The sequence below is a fragment of the Panthera tigris genome, chromosome B2 (assembly GCF_018350195.1).
Source record: "Panthera tigris isolate Pti1 chromosome B2, P.tigris_Pti1_mat1.1, whole genome shotgun sequence".
NCBI classification, from domain to species: domain Eukaryota; kingdom Metazoa; phylum Chordata; class Mammalia; order Carnivora; family Felidae; genus Panthera; species Panthera tigris.
Genome location: NC_056664.1, coordinates 124,265,781 through 124,287,550, shown reverse-complemented (window position 1 = coordinate 124,287,550; position 21,770 = coordinate 124,265,781). Strand labels below are relative to the sequence as shown.

Genomic DNA, 21,770 nt, shown 5'->3' with positions numbered 1-21,770 from the left:
GCTGGGTCACAGGGTAGGTCTATTTTTAATTTTCTGAGGAACCTCCACACTGCTTTCCAGAGCGGCTGCACCAATTTGCATTCCCACCAACAGTGCAAGAGGGTTCCCGTTTCTCCACATCCTCTCCAGCATCTATAGTCTCCTGATTTGTTCTAAAATGTATTTTTAAATCTATATGTATGTAAGAAAAATTCTAAACACCTTTAAGAAATTATTAACATGGGACAGTCTTTGTTTAGCAATGGAGTTCCAACTTCTGTGCATCAAAAATCACTTTTAAAAAGTTAAAAAAACGAGAGACTGAAGAAGTTACATGCTACACATATAATTAACAAAAGATTGGTGTATTATGTATATATATATATATATAGAGAGAGAGAGAGAGAGAGAAGATATAAAAAGAATATATATATATAGAATATATAAAAAATGTGGACAAAAGACATGAACAGGTAATTCACAAAGGAGAAGATCAAAATGATCAACAAATACATGATGTTCAAATTGGCCAATAATCAGGTAAATGAAAATGAAAATGAAAATAAGATACCATTGAATACTCAGACTTGCAAAAACTAAAAAAGTCTGACAATATCAAGTGCCATCAAAAATGTGAAAAAGGATTGGGGCATCTGGGTGGCTCAGTCGGTTGAGCTTTTGACTCTTGATTTTGGCTCAGGTCACGATCCCAGGGTCATAGGATCAAGCCTCACTTTGGGCTCTGCACTAAGTGTGGAGCCTGCTTAAGATATTCTCTCTCTCTCTCTCTCTCTCTCTCTCTCTCTCCCCATCCCCACCCCCGGGCCTCTCCCCTGTTCATGCCCTCTCACTCTCTCTCTCTCAAATTAAAAAAAAAATATGAAGCAGGAGTCTCACAGTGCATATGGGAATATGATAAGTACCACTTTGGAGAGTTGATTGAAAATATATCTAGAAAATTAACGTTGTTCTTAACTCATGATCCAGTAGTTCTGCTTCTAGATACACTCACATACAATATTCACTGCAATATTGTACTAGCAAGAATTGGAAGTAATATATGTGTATAAATGTGCCTAAATTGGAGAATGGATATACTAGGAAATATTCACTCACTGATTCAAGGAGAATTTATTGAGCACCTATGGTATGCCAGTACTGCTCTGGGATACATCAGTAGACAAAACAAAAACATCTGCTCTCACAGACCTTACAATCTAGTGAGTGGGAGGATGTAGGGTGGGGAGGAGATACAGGAAAAATATGATGGATAAGATATGGTGAGATGTGTCATGGAGAAAAATAGAGCAGAGAAGGGAGAGCGGGGGGAGTTGTTGGTAGTCAGGAAGATCCCTGACCAGGAAGGTGCCATATGAGCAAGCCCTGGAGAGGTGAGGGCGTGAGCCATGCAGGCATCTGGGAAGGGGCGTTGGAGGCACAGGAGGCTACTAATGTGAACCCCTTGATGCCAGAAGAACCCTGGTGAGTTTGAGAAACAGCATTGGTGGGGATGGGAGTGGGCGAGGAGGTGGCCAGTGTCGGGAGCCACGCAGGCCTGAAGTCACTTTGAAACCCACTGCTGTCATCATTGGGGCACACATTTATTGAGCACTCGCAATATGCCTGGCACCATTCTAAGCTTTTTACACATTTTGTTACTTAACACTCACACTTGCCTTAAGTCTTCAGATATCTAGCCCCATTTCATAGATGAGGAAGCTGAGTCATAAAGAGGATAACTCATTTTGGATCAGTAAATTACGGTGTGCTTACTCAAACCCAAACCAACTAGCAGACTCTCTCAGCCGCTGGGTGGGCTGCCTCTTGCCTTTATTCTGTCTAGTGCCGTGTGTCTTTCCCACCATCTTTGGCGATGCCTCAGGTCACCTGCTGGCCTTGTTCACTGTCATTACCTAGAGTTTTTGTACCCTCTCCTCCAGAATCTGGGAAGAGATGGGATAGGACATCTCCTCTATTCCCTGGTCTCCTAATCCTTTCCATCTCCCCAAGACTACCATAGCAGGCAGTACAGGTCTACGAAACTTCCTAAGGAAGGGCTGGGGCAATTTCACAGAAGAGTTTCACAGGTTGGACTTTCTCTTGATTCTGAAAAGGAAGGCAAAGTCAGTCTTAGGCCCTTACAAGAAGGTCTTCCCTTCTCACTTATCCCCATTCTAACCTGGTTCCTCTACTCCTTTCAGGCACCTCCTTCGATGTGGAATCTTCGCCATTCTCTTTATTATCTGGGCAAGAGCTTCAGATGTCATTACCTCCTGATCACTAGTTTCTTTCTGATTTGTTAGTGGTAGTAGGGTGGTTTCCTCTTTCATCTGCCACATGGATTTATTACGTTATTCCATTTCCATTATAAATTAAACTTTTCTGACTACACTCATTCCCCATGAACCTGAGGCTGAAAGAGGCCAATTAGGAAAGAGAGAAAAAAGCCGTCTTGGGTTTTTCACACTTTCTTTTTTCTTTTTTTTTTTTTTTAACGTTTATTTATTTTTGAGACAGAGAGACAGAGCATGAACGGGGGAGGGTCAGAGAGAGAGAGGGAGACACAGAATCTGAAACAGGCGCCAGGCTCTGAGCCATCAGCACAGAGCCCGACGCGGGGCTCGAACTCACGGACCGCGAGATCATGACCTGAGCCGAAGTCGGACGCTTAACCGACTGAGCCACCCAGGCGCCCCTCACACTTTCTGAATCCAAAAGCAAATCTCTGACTACTTCAAGGTGAAGCTGAACAGTGGCACCAGCAGTTTTTAAAAAGCTGGGAAGTGAATGACAAAAACAAGGTCCAGAGCAGTGTTTCTGGAACATGCTGCCATTTGGGTGTAAAGGTACTGTCTACAAGGACACGAGATAACGACAGGTGGTTGTCTCTGGGGAGATGAACTGGGTTTTGTGGCTCAAGGGTGGGGGAACTGGCTTTTCACTCTCCACCCTTTGTACAGTTAGAGACTTGGGTTTTTACCAGTGTACACAATACATTTTTAAAATCTTTAAAAATTTTTTTTTTAACATTTACTTATTTTTTTGAGACAGAGACAGAACGGGAGGCGGTCAGAGAGAGAGGGAGACACAGAATCTGAAGCGGGCTCCAGGCTCTGAGCTGTCGGCACAGACCCCGATGCGGGGCTCGAACTCATGAACCGCGAGATCACGACCTGAGCCGGAGTCGGACGCTCAACGGACTGAGCCACCCAGGCACCCCTACATTTTTAAGAAATAAAAAAAACTAAAATTAACAGTGTAGAAGTGAACTTTTGAGAACATACAGTTATAGGGGCGCCTGGGTGGCTCAGTCAGTTAAGCATCTGGCTTCAGCTCGGGTCATGATCTCACAGCTCAGGTCATGATCTCAGGTCATGATGACACAGAGCTGTCAGCTCTGAGCTGTTAGCACAGAGCCTGGAGCCTGCTTCAGATTCTGTGTCTCCCTCTCTCTGCCCCTTGCTCGCTCACACTCTGTCTCTCTCTCTCTCTCAAAAATAAACATTAAAAAAATTAAAAAAAAAAGAAAACATACAGTTATTTTTGTTACAGCTGTTTTAAAAAGTGCTTGGTTATCACAATATGTGCAATATTCCCTTTTCTCTGATGCACCTCATGAAATGCAGCTTTGTTTTGTGAGGACAACCTGAAGGAGTAGACTTAACGCAACTGATACGAGGACCTGACCTTCAGCGTGACCCTCAACATCGAGTGGCCACATTACGGGGAAAAAAAAACCCTTTCCCATTTAATATTTGTGCGTGTTATTTTGTATAATAAAAATATGAGAGATATTTAAATTTTTTTTCAACGTTTTTTATTTATTTTTGGGACGGAGAGAGACAGAGCATGAACGGGGGAGTGGCAGAGAGAGAGGGAGACACAGAATCTGAAACAGGCTCCAGGCTCCGAGCCATCAGCCCAGAGCCCGATGCGGGGCTCGAACTCACGGACCGCGAGATCGTGACCTGGCTGAAGTCGGACGCTTAACCGACTGCGCCACCCAGGCGCCCCGAGAGATATTTAATAGTAGATATCATTTGTTCTTCATAAAAGGTTTTGATTTTTTTTATGGATGAGTCTTAAAAATGAGGAATATCCACATTTGATCATTTCTTGCCGTTCATCTGAGGGGACAGTTTGGGCTGCCTACTTTAGTTCAGGCAGGCACTGTATCTCCTGTTTTCTAACGGTGTTTAATCAAGATGTTGTTACATTAAAAAGCTTTTAACTTTTGATGGTCATCTATGAATACATTATAATTATAAAAAGCACTCTGGGGTCAGTTATTTTTGGGAAAGGATGACTCTGAAACTCCTCAGCCTTTCTCCTTCTGGTTCCCATTCATTCTCCCCTTCTGTGAACCTTTGCTTTAGCCTAGCAACCCTGTCCCCTGGTTCCACTTCACTTCTTACATTTTCCAGACCTTGTTCTTCTTCCTTCTCTGACCCGGAACCCCACCCCTCCACTTTCAAAACTATGCATTTAGGACCAGAAGAAATCTACCTTTTCCTTTAAGCTTTCCGTGACCATCCCCAGCTGCAGTGACATTAAACTCCACCAAACTCTTGTTAGGTACCATTTCTTTACCTCATTAGGTCATTATCATTTACTAGGAGCAGTATACAGAGTAATCTTCCCGCCAATCCCCAAAGATGTCCACGTCCTAATCCTTGGAACCTATGAATATGTTAGGTTATATGGTAAAGAGGAGTTAAGATTGCAGGTAGAATTAAATCTGCTAATCAGTTGATGTTAAGGCAGGGAGATTATCCTAGATTGTCCAGGTGTGCCCACTGTGATTTTAAGAGTCCTTAAGCCTGGAAGAGGGAGGCAGAGAAAAGAACCAACAAGATGAAGCATGGAAAGGACTCAGCCTGACATTGATGGCTTTGAAGGGCGTCATGAGCTGAGGCATGTGGGTGGCGTTAGAAGCTGGAAGGAAGAATACAAATACTCCCATGAGAGCCTTCAGGATGAACGCAGAACTGCTGACACCTTGATTTTAGCCCCGTGGGATTCATTTCAGATTTCTGACCTCCCAAACTGTGAGAGAATACATTTGTGGAAGCCACTAAATTTGTGGTAATTTGTTACAGCAATAATAGAAAATTAAGATAGTAAGACTGCTTAGTTATTTTTTTCTTAAGTATTTTGACATCATCCTCTTAAGTGATTTAAGTTCTGAGAAGATGAGTATCGAGCCTTAAATATCTTTGTAGGCCAACATCAAAATGTATATTGGGCATAGAAAGTGTCATAATCCCAATTCTAAGAATCCGGAAAGGACCGGGAGAGTTAATCCACCTAGAGACTGTATACTGACTTTGAGATGTCATATACACACACAGCCTCTATGCGGCAAGGCAGTCATTTTCCACTTTAACAGTTCTGATGGTGGCCGTGAGTATTTATACTGGTATTAAAAAGCTCTCCTGGGGCGCCTGGGTGGCTCAGTCAGTTGAGTGTTGACTCTTGATGTCGGCTTAAGTCACGATCCCAGGGTTGTGGGATTGAGCCCCATGCCAGGCTCCAGGCTCTGCATTGAGATCGGAGCCTGCTTAAGCTGCTTAAGATTCTCTCTCTCTCTCTCTCTCTCTCTCTCTCTCTTTCTTTTTCTCTCTCTCAACCGCCCACTTAAAAAAAAAAAGTTCTCCTGAGCTAACTTGAAGGAAAGGAATGTAATGTGTGTGCAGCTTCATACTGAATTACATTTTCAATACACACGATGGAGACGGTTTCAGATAGCTATTTTAAACCGTGGTTCCATTGCTTGACTGATGTTTGCAAAGCCAGTACTTAACGTTTACAGTGTGCTCCTTAAGAACCAGGAACAGTTCTAAATGCTTTACATATATTATCTCGTTTCACCCTACAGCCCCCAAAGTAGGGCCTATTATCATCCCCATTCTGAGGAAACCGAGGGTCAGAGCCATTAGGTTGCCCAATGACCTAGAGCTTGTAAGTGCTGGAACAGTGATTCAAGCCTATGCATCCAGTCTCCAGAACCCAAGCTTTGAATGTTAACTTGTGTCCTCTTAGTGGTTTATCATGAATTTCTTCATACTCGACGGTCTGAGATGGTTAGATAAAAAGAAATGTTGGGGCACCTGGGGGGCTCAGTTGGTGGCTCAGGTCATGATCTCATGGTTCATGGGTTCGAGCCCTGCCTTGGGCTCTCTGCTGGCAGCGTGGGGCTTGCTTTGGGTCCTCTGTCTGTACCCCCTCTCTCACTGCCCCTCCCTTTCCCTCGCTCTCAAAAATAAACATTTAAAAATATAAGCAAACACATAAATAAATGTTAACTATACATGGGTCTTATTCCATTCAATTTTCCTACTCTTTTCAATCATTTATTTTGTAATCAGTATTTGGAAATTTTTACCTAATTTGCATCTCAGCTTTTCTGTGTTACTAGTTTTGTCAAAGTTCTGGTGGATGTAGCAGTAATCCATCATAAAGGTAAATAGTACATACTGGATTTACTCATTTGTGAACAGTTGGATGAGAAATTAAATTTGACATTGGGTTCCCAAAGAACATATTTTTATTCCATTTGTTTACATTAGATTATCATCCATATAACGTACATTAAAGTATAAACAGTGAATATATCTGTTTGGTGAAACTTTGGGTGCCCTCCTCTATGACATATAATTTATTGTCAAGGTAGCTAACATACAGAGTATATAGTGTGCTCTTGGCTTTGGGAGTAGATTCTCTTGATTCATCACTTACAACACCCAGTGCTCATCCCAACAAGTGCCCTCCTCTATGACTGTCTTCTTGACCTTTCTTTTCCAAATCCTTTTAATGAATGTGAATCTTTTATGATTCAAAATACTGTATAAATGTTAAATCACAAATTTATTCATATTACACAAAGTGTATGTCTTTCCACTTCACTGTATTTTAAACACATTCCCATCTTTAAAAAAACATTTTTTTTCCTAATGTTTATTTTTGAGACAGAGACAGAGCGTGAGCAGGGGAGGGGCAGAGAGAGAGGGAGACACAGAATCCGAAGCAGGCTCTAGGCTCTGAGCTGTCAGCACAGAGCCTGACGAGGGGCTCGAACACACGAGCTGTGAGATCATGACCTGAGCCGAGGTCGGACGCTTAACCGACTGAGCTACCCAGGTGTCCCTAAACACATTCCTATCTTAATTGATACTATTTCAGTGACATGATCTTATTCTATAATATGAATATATTACAGTTCACTTTGCCAGGATCGAATCACCTTATTCTCATTTCAGTTGTGAGAAACAATGCTACAGTAAATACTTTGTAACTAAGTTTCTGTAACTAAGTTTCATGGGCTTTGGTTATTTCCTTAAGATACATTTCTGCATGTGAAAATGTTGTGCCAAGGATTTGCAGGTTTTTAGAGCAGATTTTCATGGCATTTTAATAGAGGCCAGATTTCCCTCCAGAACATCTGTACCACTTTTCCCTTCCTGTCTAGCAGTGCTTGAGAGGGTTAGATTTTCCCCTCCCTTGACAACACTGGGTATTTTACCTTGTATTATTTGTGACTTTAAACATTTCCTTGTTGTATATGTGTGTCCTCTTTTGTGAATTGTCTGCTTTAATTTTTTTGTCCATATTTTAAGAATCTGTTTATTTTCCTTGATTGATAACAGCATCTGCATTAAAGAAATTAACTCTTCGCCTTATTTTTTATGTGATTACTTTCCCTAGCCTTTCATTTGCCTTTACATATTGTTCATGGTGGGTCTTTTTTTTTTTTTTTTAATATAATTTATTGTCAAGGTAGCTAACATACAGAATATATAGTGTGCTCTTGGCTTTGGGAGTAGATTCTCTTGATTCATCACTTACAACACCCAGTGCTCATCCCAACAAGTGCCCTCCTCTATTATGACTGTCACCCATTTTCTTCTCCCCTTTCATCCTCACTCCAATCCTACCCCATGGTGGGTCTTTTGGTTTATTTGTTTGAACTTGAATCAGCAGGATGAACTATGCATACTTCTCGGTTCATGACTCGCCTTTCTTACTGCTTCACATAAGGCTCCTCTCATGCGGTAGCTAATTTTTTCCATTTTCCACCCTCCTTCTGCAGCCCTCTTGTCCTATACCTACCCTTGGCCCTAGGCTCCTACTCTACAGTGTGACGTCTGTAATACAGGTTCTTGAGTACGTATATGTTCTTCAAATACATAGAAATGGAAGTTTATGTAGTATCGTTTCATGTGTGCCACTGTTTTAAATTAGACCACATAGATTTTGCTATTCTTCACTCAATGCTATGATTTTAAGATGAATTCATGTTTTAGTATATGTATCTGTAGTATAAAGCTACAGCATTTAACTTATCCATTCTAACAACGGACATACAGCTCCCCTGTGTGATGGACAATGTTGGCATGATTATCCCTACATACGCCCATAGTCACTGCTAGATGAGTTTCTTCTGGACCTGATTCTCGGTTATTTCTGTGCTATAACCTCTGTAGCACGTGGTGAAGCCAGTGGACTCCTCAAAATAGTGTTTTTAAATGCGTAAGATAAAATACAAGGGATTATGAAAGAAATTACGTAGAGTAATATATAGTAATTGTGTTTCTTTATTGATTAAATATGTAATAACTAATAACTGCCAATTTCAACGTAGTAATAGCCATAAATAATAATGTAACGTGAAAATATTTATGAGTTGTATTTATCCCCGTGTCACAGATATTGTCCGTCAGTGGTTTGCTGTCCACATCCATGATCAAAGAAAATGCTAGACTTTATTGGCACATCTAAGTCTGTCTCTGTATGTCTTTGTATGGAGTTGTGTGTATCAAGCAGTGCGTTCTTGGCTCTCCCTCAACATATTGAGTGAACCTGTCTGACAACCAAGCCTGAGTTTTATCTTCCCCCATCAGTTGGTCAGAGGTACGAAATGAGGCACCAGTGCAATAGAAGTAGGAGATAGGGGAGCTTGGGCCACCTGTTTATGTAACTTACACAAACCCTGGGGACATGCTGAACCTCCATCCTGTGTGTACCATTTACCTTTTATGACAGGCTACTGCTACACCAGTCTGAACTTAACTGTCTGATGGATCTTATCATCACGAATTCATGATGGCTTGCGCTGGTTACATAGTCACTTGACGTCCCACGTCAGGAGCTCAGTCTGTACTGAGGCCTACTGGCACACGAGGAGCCACTTTTCCAATGGCAACTAGTTCTCTGCCACCAAAGCATCACTCTCCACCATAAACCTAGGGTCTGGGTTGCCACTCTTCTATTGAGGTTTACCAGTGATTCTTAGTATCTTTAAATCCTTACACATCAAGGATACTTCTAATACAATTGATTCTCCGTTAGCCTAGTGACCTAAAACGGCTAAAACATTTTCTCTTCCCTAGAGGCCCCACTTGAAGCCAGCAGCCCTCTGAACTGCTCAATAATAGGTTGGCACGATAGCCCCAAATTCAGTAAATGCTGCCTTTAGAATCTGAAGGCCCCACCAAGCCCTGTCTGTGCCTCCTAGTGCTTGTGGTGCAAGGTACAAGTTTGTCCTATTCCTTAGGTGGCCTGTGACATCCCACACTGCTGGATCTCTAAAGGTTTCACTGAAGTAGCAGGCCTGTGAGTCGTGTGTAGTGTTTATCCCCCTCCCTCTGGCATGCAGAGGTCATACTAGGCCACCCAGAGTACTTGCCACTTCCTGTTCACCAAGCCTACTTACGATGCCATCGTGGACCAGCTTGCTTTTCTGGAGAATGTCAAGATGATCAGGAATTTTGCAGACAATATTGTGAAGAAGCCAGAAGAGTTTAGAGAGACCTGAGTCAACACAATAAAATGTACTTCTGTCCAAGGTAAAACTGTTTTTCATCTTCTTTACCCTTGGGTATTGAAAAGAACGTGTTTTTAAGATCCAGAGCTGTTTGCATACCACATACCAGAGCTTGTACTGGTCTTTTGTGTTAAAGATGTTCTATCCGGCCCATCAGCTGCAGTTGGAGCTACCAAGCGGTTAAGGTTAATACACCACCGTTAAGCCACATCATCCATCTGGTTTTTGCAGAGGTCATACAAGTAAAACAGGAATATGATGGAAACCAACACCTCAGCCTCCTTTAAATATTTGCAAGTTGTGTGAATTCCTGAAGTTTCTCTTGGGATATGTTCGATTTACTGTCTTGGCATGTTGATTAGGGATGGAGGGGGTCATTTTCAAGGATTTCTTCATACCGCCCCCCCCCCCCCGTTTTTTTAAGTAGGCTTCATGCCTAATGTGGGGCCCAATGCCAGCCTTGAACTCATGACCCTGAGATCAAGACCTGAGCTAAAATCAAGAGTTGGACATTGAACCAACTGAGCCACCCAGGTGCCCCTCCTGCCCCCTACCGACCCTGCAATAACTTTTACATGGTCGGTCAGGGAGTGTGAAAATTCTACCAAATGGTAAGTATGTTCATTCAGATTTCACATTAGGGAAGTTATTTTATATCTTCAAGATATTTTTAGCCTCATAGTAACATGGACTTCTGCCTTCATCACTTGACATCCATAAGTCCTTACTCTACCCACTGGTCCATGATGGCATTTTGGCTTTGATTGTTCCAGTGACAGTTCAGAGCCTATTATGTAACAGTTTTCAAAAAGTCTGGGAAGATTCCTTTCTCTAGTGTTCATTTTCTATAGTAAATGGCTACACGATTGGGGGATGTTTATTATGCATACTTGAGGAGGTATTATAAACTCCTTCCTCAAAGAGACCCATACTCCCCTTTAATCATAGGCTCTGGTCTATGAGCTGGTTTAAAACTGAATGAGAGACCACAATATTTTTCCATTTTGTAGCTGACATCAATCTTAGCAGCTGTTTGTTGTTGTTGTTGTTGTTGTTGTTGTTGTTGTATTTGTTGTTGCTGTTTTATAAGGCAAATAAGTAATACCTTGACTGGATATCTGTCTTGATTCTAGGAACATCGTAATCTATTAACCATTTGCATGGATTTCTGTGGGTAGAGGTACTCTGATTGTCACTCCAGCCTACTATTATGGTAGTTATGTCCATACTGGCTCTGTTTTCTGTCATTCTAGAATTCTAGAATGTCACTCTGTCATTCTAGAATTCTATCACCTCTTTTGAAGGCTGGTTGTAAGGCAGACTTCTCTTCAACATATAGAGGAGATGTGTCATTGAGTTTCTCAAATAACCCAATGCAAACTTCTTGGTGCATTTCTTATTCCCTTATTGAAGTCCGTGTTCTCTAGGGCTTTCTGGGGAATATAGTCAGATAGAGGGTTCTCTGATCAAATGTAGTAAGTGTAATTAATCTATTTTAACATTTTTACCTCTCCGAGCCTTGAGACCCCTTCCTTACCATTCTGCCATCTCAACCTCCTATACAGTAAGAAATCTGCATGGCCAACCTTCAGGAGCCCATCTGAGCAGCATTTCAAGATGACTTAAGACTTCCTTTCCAGGAGGCATAACCCCACGTCACAGGAGAGTGCGTTAATGTCAACAAGTTCCCCACTATGCAGATTTATTTTCTTTCCCCTTACCACCACCCTGATTGAACATTCTCAAAATACACTCCCACACATGTTCTTCCAGTTCTTGCCAGTACTTATTATTCTGGTCCTGTAATTGTTTTGATTGTATAAGCTATTTCCTCCTAGAGTAGGAAATGTATTTTCCCAGTAGACACTTGTTATTCCTGAGGCAATGAAGGATGTGGTGGCAGATCTTACACAGAAAAAAAAAAAAAAAAGCATTGTCTTGCAAGACGCCTGACTCAGGTAAGGTTTTTGCAAAGCTTCCAGCCATTGTGAAATTTTTCTCTCTAGCAAGGGGGAAGGGGTTGCTTCTCCTGGCAAAAGATTGATGGGAATCTGGGGATTTAAGATATTTCAACTTATCCACCCAAATGTCACTGTCTCAGATGTCAGGATACAACTTTTCCTACCACAGCCTTGACTTTGGCATAGAGGACTTTTTGAGACCATGCATTCACTCTCCTTTGCGGTTTTGCTACCATTACAATGAAATCTTGAGTCTGATATATATTTTTTTTTTTGGCATATGTTGCCCTACAGACATGGGAAATGAGGGATATTTCATTTTTCATTTTCATTTTTACCCTTTTTTCTTTTTATTTACTTTTTATCAAGCTAGAATTTACATACAGCAAACTGTACTCATATTAAACATAGTGCTTGATGTATGTTTACATTTATGTATACCCTTGCGAGTGTTACCCAGTCAAGATACTCTAGATTTCCAGCACTCCAGAAGGCTCCTTCATGACCCTCTCCCAATCAACAATTTCCCCTCAAAGATATCAATGTTTGACCTCATTTATCATAAATGCATTTTTCCTATACTTTAACTTCACATGAAAGAATCTGTGGTTTGTACTTTTGCTCATCATTGCATCTGTGAGATGCACTCATGTGTTGTATGAAGCATTAGTTCATGTTCATTGCTGTTGAGCATTCCACAGTGTACCACAATTCATTTATCCACTCTCCTGCTGATGGACATTTGGGTGACTTCCAGTTTGTGCTATCACGGTAAAACTGCTATGCACATTCTTATATATGGCTTTTGGTGCATGTAGACCCTCCTTTCTTTTGGGAGTAGAATTTTTCCAGTTCCAGTTCTACTGGAGTAGAATTCTCCAGTTATTGGCCGTACGTACATAAAACTCTAACACTGTCAATCAGTTTTCCGAAGTGGTTGTACTGATTTAAATGCCCCTACCAGCAACGTATAAGATTCTAGGGGCTCCATATCCTCACCGCTTACTCACTTCTCATTAACAGTCCTTTTCATTTAAGTCATTCTTGTGGGAGTGTGGTACTATCAACTTGAAGTTATAATGTGTGTTTTCCTTGATGAGCAATGACATTAATCATCTTGTCATATGCATTTTGCCATTTGTTTATCCTCTTTGTGAGTTTTGGGGGCAGTTTTTAAATATCTGACCATATGGGGCACCTAGGTGGCCCAGTCTGTTAAGCGTCCGGCTTAGGTCATGATCTCGCGGTCCGTGAGTTCGAGCCCCGTGTCGGGCTCTGTGCTGACAGCTCAGAGCCTGGAGCCTGTTTCAGATTCTGTGTCTCCCTCTCTCTGACCCTCCCCCGTTCATGCTCTGTCTCTCTCTGTCTCAAAAATAAATAAATGTTAAAAAAAAAAAAATATCTGGCCATATAAGCTACTTTTCTTCTTATTGATTTGTAAGAATATATATTTTGGATCTAAGTACTTTGTTGAATACATGCTCCAAGTCCTTGGTTTGTCTTTTAACCCTCTTTAAAAAAAAAAAAAAATCTCTACACCCAATATGGGGCCTGAACTCGTGATCCTGAGATCAAAAGTTGCATGTTTCTTCTGACTGAGCCAGCCAGACACCTTGCCTTCTAACTCTCTTAATGGTGTCTTTCAGCGAACAGAATTTCTTAACTTTAATGCAGTCCATTTATCAATCTTTTCTTATAGTTAGTGCTCTTTATGTTCTGTTTAACCCTAAGGTCATGAATATGCTCTCCTGTGTTGTCTTCCTAGAAGCTTTATCATTTTACTATTTACATTTAAGTCCATGATACCTGTCTAGAATTAATTTTAGGGTATAGTATGAAATAGAGCTCAACGTTCACTTTTTCCATATAGAGATCCAGGGGATCCAGTACCAGTTGTCAAAAGGACACTGCCATGGAGGACTTTGTATTTTTATGGTAGGCTTCGAGTTGGTAGTTGGATGACATGAGTATGTTTTCTTTTATCAAGACTTGAAAAACAGCGAACAAATGCCAAACCATTCTATAATTCTTATAATCACCATTGCCGTCTACACGGCTGCCAAATTACCACATAACCCATGCTTTGCCTTCCACTTTCATCATAGTCCAATCCAACATAGATGATTGCAATTCGTGAAACCATTGTCATCAGAGATTATAGGCATCTTACACACTACCAACAATGGGTTTCTTTTTGCTGCATGACCAGTGGGTGATCCAGGTTTAGAATCCTGTCCCGAGGGTTTTCTTTCTCTGGCCACTTCTGATATCAACTTGCTTATTCTGGGTTTCCCCAAAAGCAGAACCTGGTCTCGGGTTACATGGTGGTAGTGTCTTTGGGATGTGATTCCAGGAAGTAGAAATGAGAAACCAAGGAAAGTGAACTAGGGAAGGAGGGAAATGTAACACTAGACTGCATCATTAAGAGATTAGTGCTGGGCCACCTGGGTGGCTCCATCAGTTAAGCATCTGACTTCAGCTCAGGTCATGATCCCATGGTTTGTGAGTTCGAGCCCCGTGTCGGGCTCCATGCTGACAGCTCGGAGGCCGGAGCCTGCTTCGGATTCTGTGTCTCCCTCTCTCTCTGCCCCTCCTTCACTCATGTTCTGTCTCTCAAAAATAAATAAATGTTAAAAAAAATTTTTTTAATAATAATAAAAACAGATTAGTGCTCATTCCTACTGAGACCTTCGGCAGACCTGTGTGGAAGGAACAGATGAGAAGCACTTCCCCCACTGCTGCGTGTGCACCTCTGCGTGCAGTGTGTCGGTGCCGTGGGCTCCCACGGTCCTACGCCACCGTGCCAGAGACGCCGCGGGTGGGAAACAAGACTGCGCGGCCCGCTCTTCAGGCGAGGTGCCGAGAGAGAAAAAGAGCCAAGGCTTGTGTGGAATCATTTGCATCCCACTCAGATGTAAGAAAGGGAGAGGTACACAAAAGGTTCCTGTTAGCTTTTTTTTTTTTTTTTTTCCAACTGGAGTATAGTTGACACGCACTCTTATTAATTTCAGGTGCACAACGGTGATTCAACAAGTCTGTATGTTGTGTGGTGCCCACCACAAGTGCAGCTACCTTCTGTCACCATACAGCACAATGGCTGTACCTTACTTTTAAAAGCCTTTAATTTTTTTACAATTTTTTATTAAAAAATATTTTTAATGTTGATTTATCTTTGAGAGAGAGACAGAGAGACAGAGCGCAAATGGGGGAGGGGTGGAGAGAGAGGGAGACACAGAATCCGAAGCAGGCTCCGGGCTGTCAGCACCGAGCCCGAGGCGGGGCTCAAACCCACGAACCACAAGATCATGACCTGAGCCCAAATCAAGAGCCAGATGTTTAACCGACTGAGCCACCCAGGCACCCCAGGTTTTTTTGTTTGTTTGTTTGTTTGTTTGTTTTTAAGTAATCTCTACACCCAACAGGGGTCTTGAACTCACAACCCCGAGATCAAAAGTCACATGCTCCACAACTGAGTCAGCCAGGTGCCTCCCTACGCTGCGCCTTTCATCCTTGTGACTGATTCATTCCTCAGCTGGAAGCTTGTACCTCCCACCCAATGCATATGTTGATATAGCTCAGCGGACCCAAAGGTAACAATGTAGCCAGGTATCAGAAAGTGTCTGAAGCTCACTGTTAGAAATCCCCTCTCCATATCTGCTTTTCTCTGTATTCTGCTTCATTTCCAGGTCCTGACGGTACAGCTTTTTTTTTTTTTTTTTTTTTTTTTTTAACTTCAGGGTGGGTAGAAAATGACCATCCGTGTCTTTTATGTTTGCATGTTCCCTATTCAATATAGCAATCAGACTGAACCAGAAGCTCTTTGTCCCAAGTCCAAATTCCTTGAAAGTACATTTTATTGGTTCAACTTGGGCCAGGTATCTGCTGCTGCTGTGATACATTTGAGCCAGTGGAGCCGGGTCATGTGGTTCTGATGTAGATACAACGAGAATGCAGCTCTGTGGATTTGGTATAGGGCAGGGTTGTTGTCCTACGGACAACACTTGGAGTCTGTTCTGGAGGGACCACCTTCTGCGGTGTTCACTATAGCAGTCAAATCTCTCAAAATCTTGTGATTGCTGTCTTCGGTGTAATGTTGAGAAAGTCTTTCTCCACCTCATGATTATATAAATATATCATTTTATATTTTCTTCCCCTATATTTATATGATTTCTTTTTTTAGTCAAATATTTCATCTACCTGGAACCTATTTAGGTACAAGTTATGAGATAAGAACCTAACTTTAAAAAAATGCTTAGTTATTTAGGGGGGCCTGGGTGGCTCAGTCAGTTAAGCACCTGACTCTTGATTTCAGCTCAGGTCAGATCTCATGAGTTGTGAGTTCAATCCCCACGTTGGGCTCTGCACTGACAGCCTACTTGGGATCCTCTCTCCCTCTCTCTCTGCCCCTACCCCCCTCCATCTCTCTCTCTCTCAAAATAAATGAAATTTTTAAAAATGCTTAGTTATTTCATCAATTATTCAGTAAAATAAATGAAATTTTAAAAAATGCTTAGTTATTTCATCACCAATTATTCAGTAATCTATCCTCTTCTCACTGATTTAAAATACCATTTTTTTCATATACCAAATTCTGTACACAACATGTGTGCATGTGTCTATAGGTGTAGTACTGTTTTTGGAGTTTTCCATTGGTTAGCTTATTGCTATTTCATATATATATGTATGTATATATGTATATTTTTGTATACTATGTATATTATGTATATGTATATATGTATGTATATGTATATATGTATATATTTGTATATGTATATTATGTATATTATGTATATATTTATAATATAACATATTATAGAATGCTTCAAAACTAATATGTATGCTATGAAACACGTACTCTCATTTGTCTTAAGTTCCTTTAGAAAAGCAACTGAATCTATCTATATATTTTTTAAGTTTATTTATTTATTTTGAAAGAGAGAGAGAGTGAGCATGAGCAGGGGAGGAGCAGAGAGAGAGAGAGAGAGAGAGAGAGTCTCAAGCAGTCTCTGAGCTAACAGTGCAGAGCCTGCCGTGAGGCTCAAACCCACAAACCATGAGATTATGATGTGAGTGGGAATCCAAAGTTGGATGCTTAACCAACTGAGCCACCCAGGTGTCCCTCTATTAATATCTTTATAATGCCTAGCACAGGTTCCTTGTATGCTAGATAATGATGATATTTGCAGTTTATATGTAAAAATATGTATGCATGATTAAAAATACATATTAATTTATAGTTTTCTTTTTTTTAATTTTTTTAAAAAAATTTGTCCTCCAGTTGGGCCTCCAGTTTGTCATCCAGTTGGTAGCAATTCGTTGTGGAAACTATTGGAAGCTAATACTCCTGTTCATTTCTGAGAGCTTTTATTTTTTTAAGATTTTTTTGAAGTTGATTTATATATATTGAGAGAGAGAGAGAGAGAGAGAGAGAGAGAGCACAGGGAGGGGCAAAGAGAGGGAAAGAGAGAGAATCCTGAGCAGGCTCCTTGCAGACAGTGTGGGGTTCGATCTCGAGAGCCATGAGCTCGTGACCTGAACTGGAATCAAGAGTGGGACGCTTAACTGCCTGAGCCACCCAGGTGTCCCCTTCCAAGGGCTTTTACTATTGATGAGCCGTTGATTGAGCTATGGATTGGGCACCCCACGGTGATGTGCTTGGAGCCAGATCATGGGCAGGGCTGTGGACAGGGTGGTTTGCTTTGAAGAGACTGGACTTGGGAGACATGTAACTGATGTGTCCTAAACAATTGAATGCTTGGCTGTCAAGCATCCGTCCTCTCCCCCCTTATGGACAGAAGTGTCTCACCTCATGTCCTCCAACTCTCCCACATAGCACTGCCTGTGTCCAATGGGATGAACATCTGGAGGTGATGTCACAGGAGCATTTCAAAATTTCCTTGTCATTATTAGAATCCTCATTTTCTGGGCAATGTCCATTTCTCTTTTATTTAACTGAAATCCTGCTTAGTGTTACATCTTTGATATTTAGTATCCTATAGCTGAAACTGAAGTTCTCGAATGTGAATGTGTGATCTACATTCAAAGTACATACGCTGCTGAAGACCATGATTCTTGAGCTAAATAATTTTAACAATAATGCTACCTTCTAATGTGTTAAAACAATAGATATAAACCTATAGAGCAGGGGTTGGCAAAGTTTTTCTTGAAGGATCAAACAGTACATTTTTTAGACTTTGTGGGCTGTATCATCTCTGTTGTGACTATTATGGCATGAAAGCAGTCAGAGACACTATATAACTTAATGAGTGTGGCTGAGTTCCAATAAAATTTTATTTGGGAAACACTGAAATTTGAATTTCCTATAATTTTCACATGTCATGAACTATTATTTTTTTTAACCCTCCACCCCCACCCCCCCACCCCCCCCCACCCCCACACACACTCAGGGTGCCTGTGTGGCTCGGTTGGTTGAGCGTCTGACTCTTGATTTCAGCTCAGGTCATGATCTCACACTTCATGAGATCCAGCCCCGCATTAGGCTCTGGACTGACAGCACAGAGCCTGCTTGGGATTCTCTCTCTCTCTGCCTCTCCCCGACTTTCTCTCATACACACACACTCTCTCTCTCTCAAACTAAATAAACACTAAAAAAAAATAATAAAATAAAATTCCTCCCCCAAACTATTTAAAAATGGGAAAACCATTTTTTGCTAGTGGCTGTATAAACATAAGCAGTAGGACGTATGCTGACTTCTGTTATAGAAGATGCTTGATGTTCCTTATCCACCCAAAGTCACTACTTATTGTCTTTTTTCCCTTTTTTTAATTAAAAAATTTTGTTTATTGATATTTATTTTTGAGAGACAGAGAGAGACAGAGCCTAAGCAGGGGAGGGGCAGAGAGAGAGGGAGACACAGAATCCGAAGCAGGTTCCAGACTCTGAGCTGTCAGCACAGAGCCTGACACGGGGCTGGAACCCATGAACCATGAGATCGTGACCTGAGCTGAAGTCGGGCACTTAACTGACTGAGCCACCCAGGCGCCCCCCGACCACTTCTTTTCTTTTTTTTTTAAATTTTTTGTTTTAACGTTTATTTATTTTTGAGACAGAGAGAGACAGAGCATGAACGGGGGAGGGTCAGAGAGAGAGGGAGACACAGAATCTGAAATAGGCTCCAGGCTCTGAGCCGTCGGCACAGAGCCCGACGCGGGGCTCGAACTCACGGACCGCGAGATCGTGACCTGAGCCGAAGTCGGACGCTTAACCGACTGAGCCACCCAGGCGCCCCCACCACTTATTTTCTTAATAGGACTCATTTTGGGAAAACTTTCCCCACCGTCTCCTCCCACTGAAAATTGTCTGTGTGCTTTAGGTTGTGCCGTAGGAGCCTGTGGCCTTGAGTCTAGTGATTGCTTCCATCGAGGTGAATACTGCAGTTGTATGGTCCTACTTTGTCTCTTCCCACAGGACCTCGTAGCAAGAAGGAAGACACGAGCCTGGAGATGCCAGAGGCTGCCGCATGAATCTTAAGAATGAAGCTGACACAGCAGAAGGCTGAGCCAAGAAACTAAGAGAAATTGAATTTTTATTACATTTTTGGAGCTCCTGGATGAAGCCACTCATGACACTAAACAGCCCCAAGGCTTTTCCACTATGTGAATAAATAAATCTTCTTTCCTATTTAAGCGAGTTTGAGTTTAGGTTCTCTGTCACAACAACACACAAACTGAAGCAAACCTCTTGCCTCTAAAGTTTATTGTAACACTAAAACACAAACAAAAATGAGGCACCAACATAACCACCAAACCAGAAAAGTTTAAATCAACAATGTTATTTTTTTGTTTTCTGAAACTAAATTTCTTCTCCCCAAATGCCAAAGAACGTGGCGTTGATGAATACCTTGCGGGTTGTTTTGAGTTCTGCACAACTTTGTGTCCTATGCGTGAGGCGTGTGCTATGTAGTGAATCATTTCTTCATTGCTTTTCTTTTTTTGAACTATTGTGAAACCTTCATTCACAGAGTTTGCCGTGACAGCGTTCAGCCTTCTCTTGGTACAAATGTAGAATTTATATAGCAAGTCCGTTTCTGTACTTTTCCTTCATTGCTAAAATGAAGAACGTTATTGTGCTTGCCTTTCAAATATATTGATATCAAAGTCTCATTCTATGAAATTACTCTATGAAATGTGTTTGATCTATGAAAATACGTTTCAACTACGCATTGAAAAGAGAGGCTTTGTGTTTCAACAGGAGACCAATTCAACTGTGGTGACTGTGTCATTTTGTCACTGGGACACGCCAACTCTCAGCAGCTAGGCAAGCCTACCATGTCTAGACCTGCTTCATTCATTTTTGGCCCAGTTTCTGCACCTTCCGCTGACTCCCACCTATGTCCCATAATTCACTAGTGTTGTCTATTACTTCTGTTAGGGCTTTTAAACTAATGGCACAGTTTGACAGAGTCTCACTGCCTCCAATTGCATATAAAGTCCGCATACTAGTTTTCAGTTGGATTACTAGAATCTGTCCATGTGCTGCCTATTTTAACTAGCAGTGGTGAGGGAGTCACCTGTTGCTCCAAAACTCTAGCAAAGATCTCAAGACCACTCTGGCTCGTACCAGGAAGCAGTTCTGGTCTTGCCTGTAAGTCTGCAGGGTTGCACCGCATTAGGCTGCTGCAGGACAGCTTGGCTCTTGGCTTTGGGTCGAGGGTAGCACTGCCTGTCTGTCTCACTTTGGGGCCCAGACTGAAGAGACAACAGTTAACTGGCATCGGCTGTCTTCATGGCAGTCGCGGGAGTGCGAGACACGGAGCCAAAGGACGCGAGGACATTTAAGTTTTTCTTCGTGTCATGTTTACCGACATGCCATGGACCAGAGCAAGTTACATAACACGATATCAATAAAGTGGGGGAAACACCCATCCACTCTGGTGTGCTGTAGGTTTCCATGGCCGAGGGACCGAGGGAAGAATTGTGAGCAATAATCCAATCTGGTACCTATGGCTTTACTTTGTATGAACTTTGTCTCTGTTCCTCCAAACCTCTGTCAATTTCTGTTGCTCATATGCCCTATGGGAGTGGAAGGGCTTTCTATAGAATAGTTTCCAATTAGCTTTGTGGCCATAAAACCGGTAGCTGTTACAGCTAAGTTTCCATTTTGGCTCTACCTTCTGGCTTTGTTGATTTATTTAATGATAAAATTAATATTTTTAAATATGTTAAGCTTTAATTTGTGTTTTCGTGCAATAAAAAATAAAAACATACGTGATTCTGTCATTTTGATGTATCCTTGAAAGTACCATGTAACTAGTAAGAGATAAGGGGTCTCATTCACAGCCAGATTTGTAGAACCTGGCATAATTCTGGGCATATAATATATGCTCAATAAATATTAGCTGATTGAAGTGCATTGTTTTCTTATTTATTAATGATTGCTCTTGATCAACAGATAGTAACTTGTATCTGAATAGACATTTTCTTTTCTAATACAATGATGTATATGTAATCAATATCCTCCAACTTCATTAGTGCCTGTTAACCACAACAAAAAGATATTTGTAACATGATGCATTGAAAAGTGTTAAGTTTGTGTTTGCTCTTTTCCGGACCAATACAGATTATTGGTTCCTGTTTTTCTCAGGTTTATTTAAAAAAGTATCTATTTACATAACCTTTTGATGTGCAAAGAGCCCTTAGAAGAATATCTACATGGATAGTTAGAAATATAGGCCAGGACGCCTGGGTGGCTCAGTCGGTTAAGCATCCAACTTTGGCTCAGCTCATGATCTCACTGTCAGTGAGTTTGAGCCCTGCTTTGGACTCTGTGCTGACAGCTTAGAGCCTAGAGCCTGTTATGGATTCTGTGCCTCCCTCTTTCTCTCTGTCCCTCCCCACTCACACTCTGTCTCTCAAAAATGAATACACATTAAAAAAATTTTTTTTAAAGATTCTTAAGAAATATAGGCAAAATCTACTAATTTTCAAGTTTATAAATCAAACAGTGAAAATGCCATTTAAAATTACTTTTCAAAAGCATTTACAAT

The 21,770-nt window shown here is 41.4% G+C and overlaps 1 long non-coding RNA gene across 1 annotated transcript in view; it reads left to right on the top strand.

Moving 5' to 3' along the window:
- LOC122238756 overlaps positions 1-19,410 on the top strand; it is a 32,945-nt gene extending 13,535 nt beyond the window's left edge. Inside the window, exon 3 of the long non-coding RNA XR_006217890.1 lies at positions 19,193-19,410. This is a non-coding gene — a long non-coding RNA (uncharacterized LOC122238756). The remainder of the gene's footprint in view (positions 1-19,192) is intronic.
- Positions 19,411-21,770: the final 2,360 nt, after the last annotated feature.